Below are 10986 nucleotides of genomic sequence, written 5' to 3'. Positions count from 1 at the left end.
CACTGCTCTGCCTGAGCAGAACCATCACCGCCATAGGTTGTCAAATAACCCGGATTTAACCCACACAGGTAAGTCCAATGGGGTGCAGGCATGTCCTCTATGCTTACAGCTTCCCGTGGGTGTTGGTTTGATACCGTTTGGGGACAGCCAAGGAGGCATCTGCAGGCAACAAAGGTAGGTGTGTGCTTGTGTGTGTGTTTCCTATGCAGATCCTAAGCCCAGTGTCACATGCAAGTAGGAGGAGTAAGAAGGGTTCCTGGCAAATCCGGGTTATGGATTGCATTTAAAAAGGCCCCGTGGGAGTGCAATGGGCCCCTGTCTTGCTGCTTAGCAATAATGGTATGGGTTTAGGTTCTGCTGTGTGTACTGGTGGTTGACTGCCCCCCAGCCCAGAGTGTGCATGGAAAATTGTCTGGCAGCCTCCCTGACAGCAAGCAGTGATAGTGCCCATGAAGGGGACCTTGTTGGGCCCGCCCCTTTCACGGTTATCGCTTCTCGGCCTTTTGGCTAAGATCAAGTGTAGTATCTGTTCTTATCAGTTTAATATCTGATACGTCCCCTATCTGGGGACCATATATTAAATGGATTTTTGAGAACGGGGGCCGATTTCGAAGCTTGCTTCCGTCGCCCTATGCATTGACCCGATATGGCAGTATCTTCGGGTACAGTGCACCACCCCCTTACAGGGTTAAAAAGAAAGATTCCTACTTTCATTGCTACCTGCTTGCTGGCTAGCCAGCTAGCCAGCCCTGTGGGCCTTGCTGCTGCAGCCAAAAAACAAAAGGTGGTGCTGCTGCTGCTGCTTCTGCTGCTTCTGCTTGTGTCTGGCCGCTGTTGGAGCGTCCAGGCACAGGACTTCTGCTGCTGCTGACTAAATGGCCTCCTTAATTGGATCATTTGAGTAGCCAGCACACCTGTGCAGGTAGGGCATGACATGATAGGCAGCTGCCTTGATAGCGGGTGGGTGCTGAATGTTCCTAATTGACAAAATAAGATTAATGCTTATGAAGAAATATAAAATCTCATCCCTTCCCCAATATCGCGCCACACCCCTACCCCTTAATTCCCTGGTTGAACTTGATGGACATATGTCTTTTTTCGACCGTACTAACTATGTAACTATGTAACATAACATGGGGGGGGGGGGGGTCTCCTGGCTGTTCACACAGGTGTGTCATTGCTGTACATTGACCATGCATTGCTTCTGTGGTATTGCAAAGGCAAAGACAAATGCTTCCAGCCATCCATTGCACTAATGGATTGGTCATCAGCTGGCTGTCTATGTCCCGCATCAGTATAGACCAAAGTACAGAGGGTTAGGCTATGCTATTGTGCACCTACCTGATGCATCAGAAGGTGCGAGGCCCTTGCTAAATTCTGTGCACAGACTTTGAGATCTATACTTTAGACTGTATCTAAACCTGCTCCAACATGGACTGACATTCTGGCCTACTTTCAGCCGATGCGACTTGTCTGTCGCTGAACAGTCGCTTTTTATGTATTCAGCACCTATGTATAATGTTGTAAAAATGCTCTAGAAGCTAAAGTCGCAGAAATGTCACACATATTTGGCCTGCAACTTTCTGTGCGACAAATTCAGACAGGAAAAATCAGTATAAATCCTTAGAAAATTATCCCCCAGTGTCTCCATCTGCTGGCGGTATTGAATAAGCATTGCTGCACTGATGGGGTATGCATTAGACGAAAAAAAAGAAGAAAAAGAAGAATAATACGCCCAGAAAAGAGGCGAAAAGGAGAAAAACGTAAAAAAACGTGAAAAAAAAGTAAGAGGAAGAGAAGGGAAAAAAAGGTGGAAATGGGTTTAAAAGTGATTTCGGCGGAGAAATATATATATATATATATATATATATATATATACGCGCACACACACACATATATATAAACGTATTCTCCGTTGAGATATTGCAGCCGCTGCTGTGTCCAGGCCCAGGAGCCTTAGCACTGTGCTGTGATGTCACTCAATACCACTGACATCACTAGGTGTAAACAACATCTCTCCTTTGCTGTGTATGTGACTATGGAGCTGTTTGGTGATGTCGTCTATTATGGCCTTCATAGAAGCAACAGGAGATTGTTGCATCCATCTAGAACCCTCAGAACTACAGTGCTATGATGTCACTCACTTCCACAGGCCTTGCAGAGTGTAAACAACAACAACCCAGCTTTGTTGTGTATGTAACCATAGGGATTTGTGATGTCACCTAGAACCTTCACAGCAGCGACAGCTTTATGAGGAGCATCAGCACTGCTCTGCCTGAGCAGAACCATCACCGCCATAGGTTGTCAAATAACCCGGATTTAACCCACACAGGTAAGTCCAATGGGGTGCAGGCATGTCCTCTATGCTTACAGCTTCCCGTGGGTGTTGGTTTGATACCGTTTGGGGACAGCCAAGGAGGCATCTGCAGGCAACAAAGGTAGGTGTGTGCTTGTGTGTGTGTTTCCTATGCAGATCCTAAGCCCAGTGTCACATGCAAGTAGGAGGAGTAAGAAGGGTTCCTGGCAAATCCGGGTTATGGATTGCATTTAAAAAGGCCCCGTGGGAGTGCAATGGGCCCCTGTCTTGCTGCTTAGCAATAATGGTATGGGTTTAGGTTCTGCTGTGTGTACTGGTGGTTGACTGCCCCCCAGCCCAGAGTGTGCATGGAAAATTGTCTGGCAGCCTCCCTGACAGCAAGCAGTGATAGTGCCCATGAAGGGGACCTTGTTGGGCCCGCCCCTTTCACGGTTATCGCTTCTCGGCCTTTTGGCTAAGATCAAGTGTAGTATCTGTTCTTATCAGTTTAATATCTGATACGTCCCCTATCTGGGGACCATATATTAAATGGATTTTTGAGAACGGGGGCCGATTTCGAAGCTTGCTTCCGTCGCCCTATGCATTGACCCGATATGGCAGTATCTTCGGGTACAGTGCACCACCCCCTTACAGGGTTAAAAAGAAAGATTCCTACTTTCATTGCTACCTGCTTGCTGGCTAGCCAGCTAGCCAGCCCTGTGGGCCTTGCTGCTGCAGCCAAAAAACAAAAGGTGGTGCTGCTGCTGCTGCTTCTGCTGCTTCTGCTTGTGTCTGGCCGCTGTTGGAGCGTCCAGGCACAGGACTTCTGCTGCTGCTGACTAAATGGCCTCCTTAATTGGATCATTTGAGTAGCCAGCACACCTGTGCAGGTAGGGCATGACATGATAGGCAGCTGCCTTGATAGCGGGTGGGTGCTGAATGTTCCTAATTGACAAAATAAGATTAATGCTTATGAAGAAATATAAAATCTCATCCCTTCCCCAATATCGCGCCACACCCCTACCCCTTAATTCCCTGGTTGAACTTGATGGACATATGTCTTTTTTCGACCGTACTAACTATGTAACTATGTAACATAACATGGGGGGGGGGGGGGGGGTCTCCTGGCTGTTCACACAGGTGTGTCATTGCTGTACATTGACCATGCATTGCTTCTGTGGTATTGCAAAGGCAAAGACAAATGCTTCCAGCCATCCATTGCGCTAATGGATTGGTCATCAGCTGGCTGTCTATGTCCCGCATCAATATAGACCAAAGTACAGAGGGTTAGGCTATGCTATTGTGCACCTACCTGATGCATCAGAAGGTGCGAGGCCCTTGCTAAATTCTGTGCACAGACTTTGAGATCTATACTTTAGACTGTATCTAAACCTGCTCCAACATGGACTGACATTCTGGCCTACTTTCAGCCGATGCGACTTGTCTGTCGCTGAACAGTCGCTTTTTATGTATTCAGCACCTATGTATAATGTTGTAAAAATGCTCTAGAAGCTAAAGTCGCAGAAATGTCACACATATTTGGCCTGCAACTTTCTGTGCGACAAATTCAGACAGGAAAAATCAGTATAAATCCTTAGAAAATTATCCCCCAGTGTCTCCATCTGCTGGCGGTATTGAATAAGCATTGCTGCACTGATGGGGTATGCATTAGACGAAAAAAAGAAGAAAAAGAAGAATAATACGCCCAGAAAAGAGGCGAAAAGGAGAAAAACGTAAAAAAACGTGAAAAAAAAGTAAGAGGAAGAGAAGGGAAAAAAAGGTGTAAATGGGTTTAAAAGTGATTTCGGCGGAGAAATATATATATATATATATATATATATATATATATATATATATATATATATACGCGCACACACACACATATATATAAACGTATTCTCCGTTGAGATATTGCAGCCGCTGCTGTGTCCAGGCCCAGGAGCCTTAGCACTGTGCTGTGATGTCACTCAATACCACTGACATCACTAGGTGTAAACAACATCTCTCCTTTGCTGTGTATGTGACTATGGAGCTGTTTGGTGATGTCGTCTATTATGGCCTTCATAGAAGCAACAGGAGATTGTTGCATCCATCTAGAACCCTCAGAACTACAGTGCTATGATGTCACTCACTTCCACAGGCCTTGCAGAGTGTAAACAACAACAACCCAGCTTTGTTGTGTATGTAACCATAGGGATTTGTGATGTCACCTAGAACCTTCACAGCAGCGACAGCTTTATGAGGAGCATCAGCACTGCTCTGCCTGAGCAGAACCATCACCGCCATAGGTTGTCAAATAACCCGGATTTAACCCACACAGGTAAGTCCAATGGGGTGCAGGCATGTCCTCTATGCTTACAGCTTCCCGTGGGTGTTGGTTTGATACCGTTTGGGGACAGCCAAGGAGGCATCTGCAGGCAACAAAGGTAGGTGTGTGCTTGTGTGTGTGTTTCCTATGCAGATCCTAAGCCCAGTGTCACATGCAAGTAGGAGGAGTAAGAAGGGTTCCTGGCAAATCCGGGTTATGGATTGCATTTAAAAAGGCCCCGTGGGAGTGCAATGGGCCCCTGTCTTGCTGCTTAGCAATAATGGTATGGGTTTAGGTTCTGCTGTGTGTACTGGTGGTTGACTGCCCCCCAGCCCAGAGTGTGCATGGAAAATTGTCTGGCAGCCTCCCTGACAGCAAGCAGTGATAGTGCCCATGAAGGGGACCTTGTTGGGCCCGCCCCTTTCACGGTTATCGCTTCTCGGCCTTTTGGCTAAGATCAAGTGTAGTATCTGTTCTTATCAGTTTAATATCTGATACGTCCCCTATCTGGGGACCATATATTAAATGGATTTTTGAGAACGGGGGCCGATTTCGAAGCTTGCTTCCGTCGCCCTATGCATTGACCCGATATGGCAGTATCTTCGGGTACAGTGCACCACCCCCTTACAGGGTTAAAAAGAAAGATTCCTACTTTCATTGCTACCTGCTTGCTGGCTAGCCAGCTAGCCAGCCCTGTGGGCCTTGCTGCTGCAGCCAAAAAACAAAAGGTGGTGCTGCTGCTGCTGCTTCTGCTGCTTCTGCTTGTGTCTGGCCGCTGTTGGAGCGTCCAGGCACAGGACTTCTGCTGCTGCTGACTAAATGGCCTCCTTAATTGGATCATTTGAGTAGCCAGCACACCTGTGCAGGTAGGGCATGACATGATAGGCAGCTGCCTTGATAGCGGGTGGGTGCTGAATGTTCCTAATTGACAAAATAAGATTAATGCTTATGAAGAAATATAAAATCTCATCCCTTCCCCAATATCGCGCCACACCCCTACCCCTTAATTCCCTGGTTGAACTTGATGGACATATGTCTTTTTTCGACCGTACTAACTATGTAACTATGTAACATAACATGGGGGGGGGGGGGGGGGGGGTCTCCTGGCTGTTCACACAGGTGTGTCATTGCTGTACATTGACCATGCATTGCTTCTGTGGTATTGCAAAGGCAAAGACAAATGCTTCCAGCCATCCATTGCACTAATGGATTGGTCATCAGCTGGCTGTCTATGTCCCGCATCAATATAGACCAAAGTACAGAGGGTTAGGCTATGCTATTGTGCACCTACCTGATGCATCAGAAGGTGCGAGGCCCTTGCTAAATTCTGTGCACAGACTTTGAGATCTATACTTTAGACTGTATCTAAACCTGCTCCAACATGGACTGACATTCTGGCCTACTTTCAGCCGATGCGACTTGTCTGTCGCTGAACAGTCGCTTTTTATGTATTCAGCACCTATGTATAATGTTGTAAAAATGCTCTAGAAGCTAAAGTCGCAGAAATGTCACACATATTTGGCCTGCAACTTTCTGTGCGACAAATTCAGACAGGAAAAATCAGTATAAATCCTTAGAAAATTATCCCCCAGTGTCTCCATCTGCTGGCGGTATTGAATAAGCATTGCTGCACTGATGGGGTATGCATTAGACGAAAAAAAAGAAGAAAAAGAAGAATAATACGCCCAGAAAAGAGGCGAAAAGGAGAAAAACGTAAAAAAACGTGAAAAAAAAGTAAGAGGAAGAGAAGGGAAAAAAAGGTGGAAATGGGTTTAAAAGTGATTTCGGCGGAGAAATATATATATATATATATATATATATATATATATACGCGCACACACACACATATATATAAACGTATTCTCCGTTGAGATATTGCAGCCGCTGCTGTGTCCAGGCCCAGGAGCCTTAGCACTGTGCTGTGATGTCACTCAATACCACTGACATCACTAGGTGTAAACAACATCTCTCCTTTGCTGTGTATGTGACTATGGAGCTGTTTGGTGATGTCGTCTATTATGGCCTTCATAGAAGCAACAGGAGATTGTTGCATCCATCTAGAACCCTCAGAACTACAGTGCTATGATGTCACTCACTTCCACAGGCCTTGCAGAGTGTAAACAACAACAACCCAGCTTTGTTGTGTATGTAACCATAGGGATTTGTGATGTCACCTAGAACCTTCACAGCAGCGACAGCTTTATGAGGAGCATCAGCACTGCTCTGCCTGAGCAGAACCATCACCGCCATAGGTTGTCAAATAACCCGGATTTAACCCACACAGGTAAGTCCAATGGGGTGCAGGCATGTCCTCTATGCTTACAGCTTCCCGTGGGTGTTGGTTTGATACCGTTTGGGGACAGCCAAGGAGGCATCTGCAGGCAACAAAGGTAGGTGTGTGCTTGTGTGTGTGTTTCCTATGCAGATCCTAAGCCCAGTGTCACATGCAAGTAGGAGGAGTAAGAAGGGTTCCTGGCAAATCCGGGTTATGGATTGCATTTAAAAAGGCCCCGTGGGAGTGCAATGGGCCCCTGTCTTGCTGCTTAGCAATAATGGTATGGGTTTAGGTTCTGCTGTGTGTACTGGTGGTTGACTGCCCCCCAGCCCAGAGTGTGCATGGAAAATTGTCTGGCAGCCTCCCTGACAGCAAGCAGTGATAGTGCCCATGAAGGGGACCTTGTTGGGCCCGCCCCTTTCACGGTTATCGCTTCTCGGCCTTTTGGCTAAGATCAAGTGTAGTATCTGTTCTTATCAGTTTAATATCTGATACGTCCCCTATCTGGGGACCATATATTAAATGGATTTTTCGAGAACGGGGGCCGATTTCGAAGCTTGCTTCCGTCGCCCTATGCATTGACCCGATATGGCAGTATCTTCGGGTACAGTGCACCACCCCCTTACAGGGTTAAAAAGAAAGATTCCTACTTTCATTGCTACCTGCTTGCTGGCTAGCCAGCTAGCCAGCCCTGTGGGCCTTGCTGCTGCAGCCAAAAAACAAAAGGTGGTGCTGCTGCTGCTGCTGCTTCTGCTGCTTCTGCTTGTGTCTGGCCGCTGTTGGAGCGTCCAGGCACAGGACTTCTGCTGCTGCTGACTAAATGGCCTCCTTAATTGGATCATTTGAGTAGCCAGCACACCTGTGCAGGTAGGGCATGACATGATAGGCAGCTGCCTTGATAGCGGGTGGGTGCTGAATGTTCCTAATTGACAAAATAAGATTAATGCTTATGAAGAAATATAAAATCTCATCCCTTCCCCAATATCGCGCCACACCCCTACCCCTTAATTCCCTGGTTGAACTTGATGGACATATGTCTTTTTTCGACCGTACTAACTATGTAACTATGTAACATAACATGGGGGGGGGGGGGGGGTCTCCTGGCTGTTCACACAGGTGTGTCATTGCTGTACATTGACCATGCATTGCTTCTGTGGTATTGCAAAGGCAAAGACAAATGCTTCCAGCCATCCATTGCACTAATGGATTGGTCATCAGCTGGCTGTCTATGTCCCGCATCAATATAGACCAAAGTACAGAGGGTTAGGCTATGCTATTGTGCACCTACCTGATGCATCAGAAGGTGCGAGGCCCTTGCTAAATTCTGTGCACAGACTTTGAGATCTATACTTTAGACTGTATCTAAACCTGCTCCAACATGGACTGACATTCTGGCCTACTTTCAGCCGATGCGTCTTGTCTGTCGCTGAACAGTCGCTTTTTATGTATTCAGCACCTATGTATAATGTTGTAAAAATGCTCTAGAAGCTAAAGTCGCAGAAATGTCACACATATTTGGCCTGCAACTTTCTGTGCGACAAATTCAGACAGGAAAAATCAGTATAAATCCTTAGAAAATTATCCCCCAGTGTCTCCATCTGCTGGCGGTATTGAATAAGCATTGCTGCACTGATGGGGTATGCATTAGACGAAAAAAAAGAAGAAAAAGAAGAATAATACGCCCAGAAAAGAGGCGAAAAGGAGAAAAACGTAAAAAAACGTGAAAAAAAAGTAAGAGGAAGAGAAGGGAAAAAAAGGTGGAAATGGGTTTAAAAGTGATTTCGGCGGAGAAATATATATATATATATATATATATATATATATATATATATACGCGCACACACACACATATATATAAACGTATTCTCCGTTGAGATATTGCAGCCGCTGCTGTGTCCAGGCCCAGGAGCCTTAGCACTGTGCTGTGATGTCACTCAATACCACTGACATCACTAGGTGTAAACAACATCTCTCCTTTGCTGTGTATGTGACTATGGAGCTGTTTGGTGATGTCGTCTATTATGGCCTTCATAGAAGCAACAGGAGATTGTTGCATCCATCTAGAACCCTCAGAACTACAGTGCTATGATGTCACTCACTTCCACAGGCCTTGCAGAGTGTAAACAACAACAACCCAGCTTTGTTGTGTATGTAACCATAGGGATTTGTGATGTCACCTAGAACCTTCACAGCAGCGACAGCTTTATGAGGAGCATCAGCACTGCTCTGCCTGAGCAGAACCATCACCGCCATAGGTTGTCAAATAACCCGGATTTAACCCACACAGGTAAGTCCAATGGGGTGCAGGCATGTCCTCTATGCTTACAGCTTCCCGTGGGTGTTGGTTTGATACCGTTTGGGGACAGCCAAGGAGGCATCTGCAGGCAACAAAGGTAGGTGTGTGCTTGTGTGTGTGTTTCCTATGCAGATCCTAAGCCCAGTGTCACATGCAAGTAGGAGGAGTAAGAAGGGTTCCTGGCAAATCCGGGTTATGGATTGCATTTAAAAAGGCCCCGTGGGAGTGCAATGGGCCCCTGTCTTGCTGCTTAGCAATAATGGTATGGGTTTAGGTTCTGCTGTGTGTACTGGTGGTTGACTGCCCCCCAGCCCAGAGTGTGCATGGAAAATTGTCTGGCAGCCTCCCTGACAGCAAGCAGTGATAGTGCCCATGAAGGGGACCTTGTTGGGCCCGCCCCTTTCACGGTTATCGCTTCTCGGCCTTTTGGCTAAGATCAAGTGTAGTATCTGTTCTTATCAGTTTAATATCTGATACGTCCCCTATCTGGGGACCATATATTAAATGGATTTTTGAGAACGGGGGCCGATTTCGAAGCTTGCTTCCGTCGCCCTATGCATTGACCCGATATGGCAGTATCTTCGGGTACAGTGCACCACCCCCTTACAGGGTTAAAAAGAAAGATTCCTACTTTCATTGCTACCTGCTTGCTGGCTAGCCAGCTAGCCAGCCCTGTGGGCCTTGCTGCTGCAGCCAAAAAACAAAAGGTGGTGCTGCTGCTGCTGCTTCTGCTGCTTCTGCTTGTGTCTGGCCGCTGTTGGAGCGTCCAGGCACAGGACTTCTGCTGCTGCTGACTAAATGGCCTCCTTATTTGGATCATTTGAGTAGCCAGCACACCTGTGCAGGTAGGGCATGACATGATAGGCAGCTGCCTTGATAGCGGGTGGGTGCTGAATGTTCCTAATTGACAAAATAAGATTAATGCTTATGAAGAAATATAAAATCTCATCCCTTCCCCAATATCGCGCCACACCCCTACCCCTTAATTCCCTGGTTGAACTTGATGGACATATGTCTTTTTTCGACCGTACTAACTATGTAACTATGTAACATAACATGGGGGGGGGGGGGGGGGGTCTCCTGGCTGTTCACACAGGTGTGTCATTGCTGTACATTGACCATGCATTGCTTCTGTGGTATTGCAAAGGCAAAGACAAATGCTTCCAGCCATCCATTGCACTAATGGATTGGTCATCAGCTGGCTGTCTATGTCCCGCATCAATATAGACCAAAGTACAGAGGGTTAGGCTATGCTATTGTGCACCTACCTGATGCATCAGAAGGTGCGAGGCCCTTGCTAAATTCTGTGCACAGACTTTGAGATCTATACTTTAGACTGTATCTAAACCTGCTCCAACATGGACTGACATTCTGGCCTACTTTCAGCCGATGCGACTTGTCTGTCGCTGAACAGTCGCTTTTTATGTATTCAGCACCTATGTATAATGTTGTAAAAATGCTCTAGAAGCTAAAGTCGCAGAAATGTCACACATATTTGGCCTGCAACTTTCTGTGCGACAAATTCAGACAGGAAAAATCAGTATAAATCCTTAGAAAATTATCCCCCAGTGTCTCCATCTGCTGGCGGTATTGAATAAGCATTGCTGCACTGATGGGGTATGCATTAGACGAAAAAAAAGAAGAAAAAGAAGAATAATACGCCCAGAAAAGAGGCGAAAAGGAGAAAAACGTAAAAAAACGTGAAAAAAAAGTAAGAGGAAGAGAAGGGAAAAAAAGGTGGAAATGGGTTTAAAAGTGATTTCGGCGGAGAAATATATATATATATATATATATATATATATAAATATATA

At 46.2% G+C, this 10986-nt stretch overlaps 5 non-coding genes across 5 annotated transcripts; all 5 read left to right on the top strand.

Moving 5' to 3' along the window:
- The first annotated feature begins 487 nt into the window (after positions 1-487).
- On the top strand, positions 488-678 carry LOC130301993 (U2 spliceosomal RNA). The gene has a single exon (XR_008852325.1). It is a non-coding gene; the product is annotated as a U2 spliceosomal RNA (small nuclear RNA).
- Positions 679-2751: 2073 nt separating this feature from the next.
- LOC130301992 (U2 spliceosomal RNA) lies at positions 2752-2942 on the top strand. Its single transcript, XR_008852324.1, has one exon. It is a non-coding gene; the product is annotated as a U2 spliceosomal RNA (small nuclear RNA).
- Positions 2943-5035: 2093 nt separating this feature from the next.
- Positions 5036-5226, top strand: LOC130301991 (U2 spliceosomal RNA). Its single transcript, XR_008852323.1, has one exon. It is a non-coding gene; the product is annotated as a U2 spliceosomal RNA (small nuclear RNA).
- Positions 5227-7307: 2081 nt separating this feature from the next.
- On the top strand, positions 7308-7499 carry LOC130301994 (U2 spliceosomal RNA). The gene has a single exon (XR_008852326.1). It is a non-coding gene; the product is annotated as a U2 spliceosomal RNA (small nuclear RNA).
- A 2086-nt stretch (positions 7500-9585) lies between these two features.
- On the top strand, positions 9586-9776 carry LOC130301990 (U2 spliceosomal RNA). Its single transcript, XR_008852322.1, has one exon. It is a non-coding gene; the product is annotated as a U2 spliceosomal RNA (small nuclear RNA).
- Positions 9777-10986: the final 1210 nt, after the last annotated feature.

The sequence above is a fragment of the Hyla sarda genome, unplaced genomic scaffold (genome assembly GCF_029499605.1).
Source record: "Hyla sarda isolate aHylSar1 unplaced genomic scaffold, aHylSar1.hap1 scaffold_1146, whole genome shotgun sequence".
Taxonomy (NCBI): domain Eukaryota; kingdom Metazoa; phylum Chordata; class Amphibia; order Anura; family Hylidae; genus Hyla; species Hyla sarda.
The sequence above is the reverse complement of the archived record's forward strand: the minus strand, read 5'-3'. Positions and strand labels throughout refer to the sequence as shown.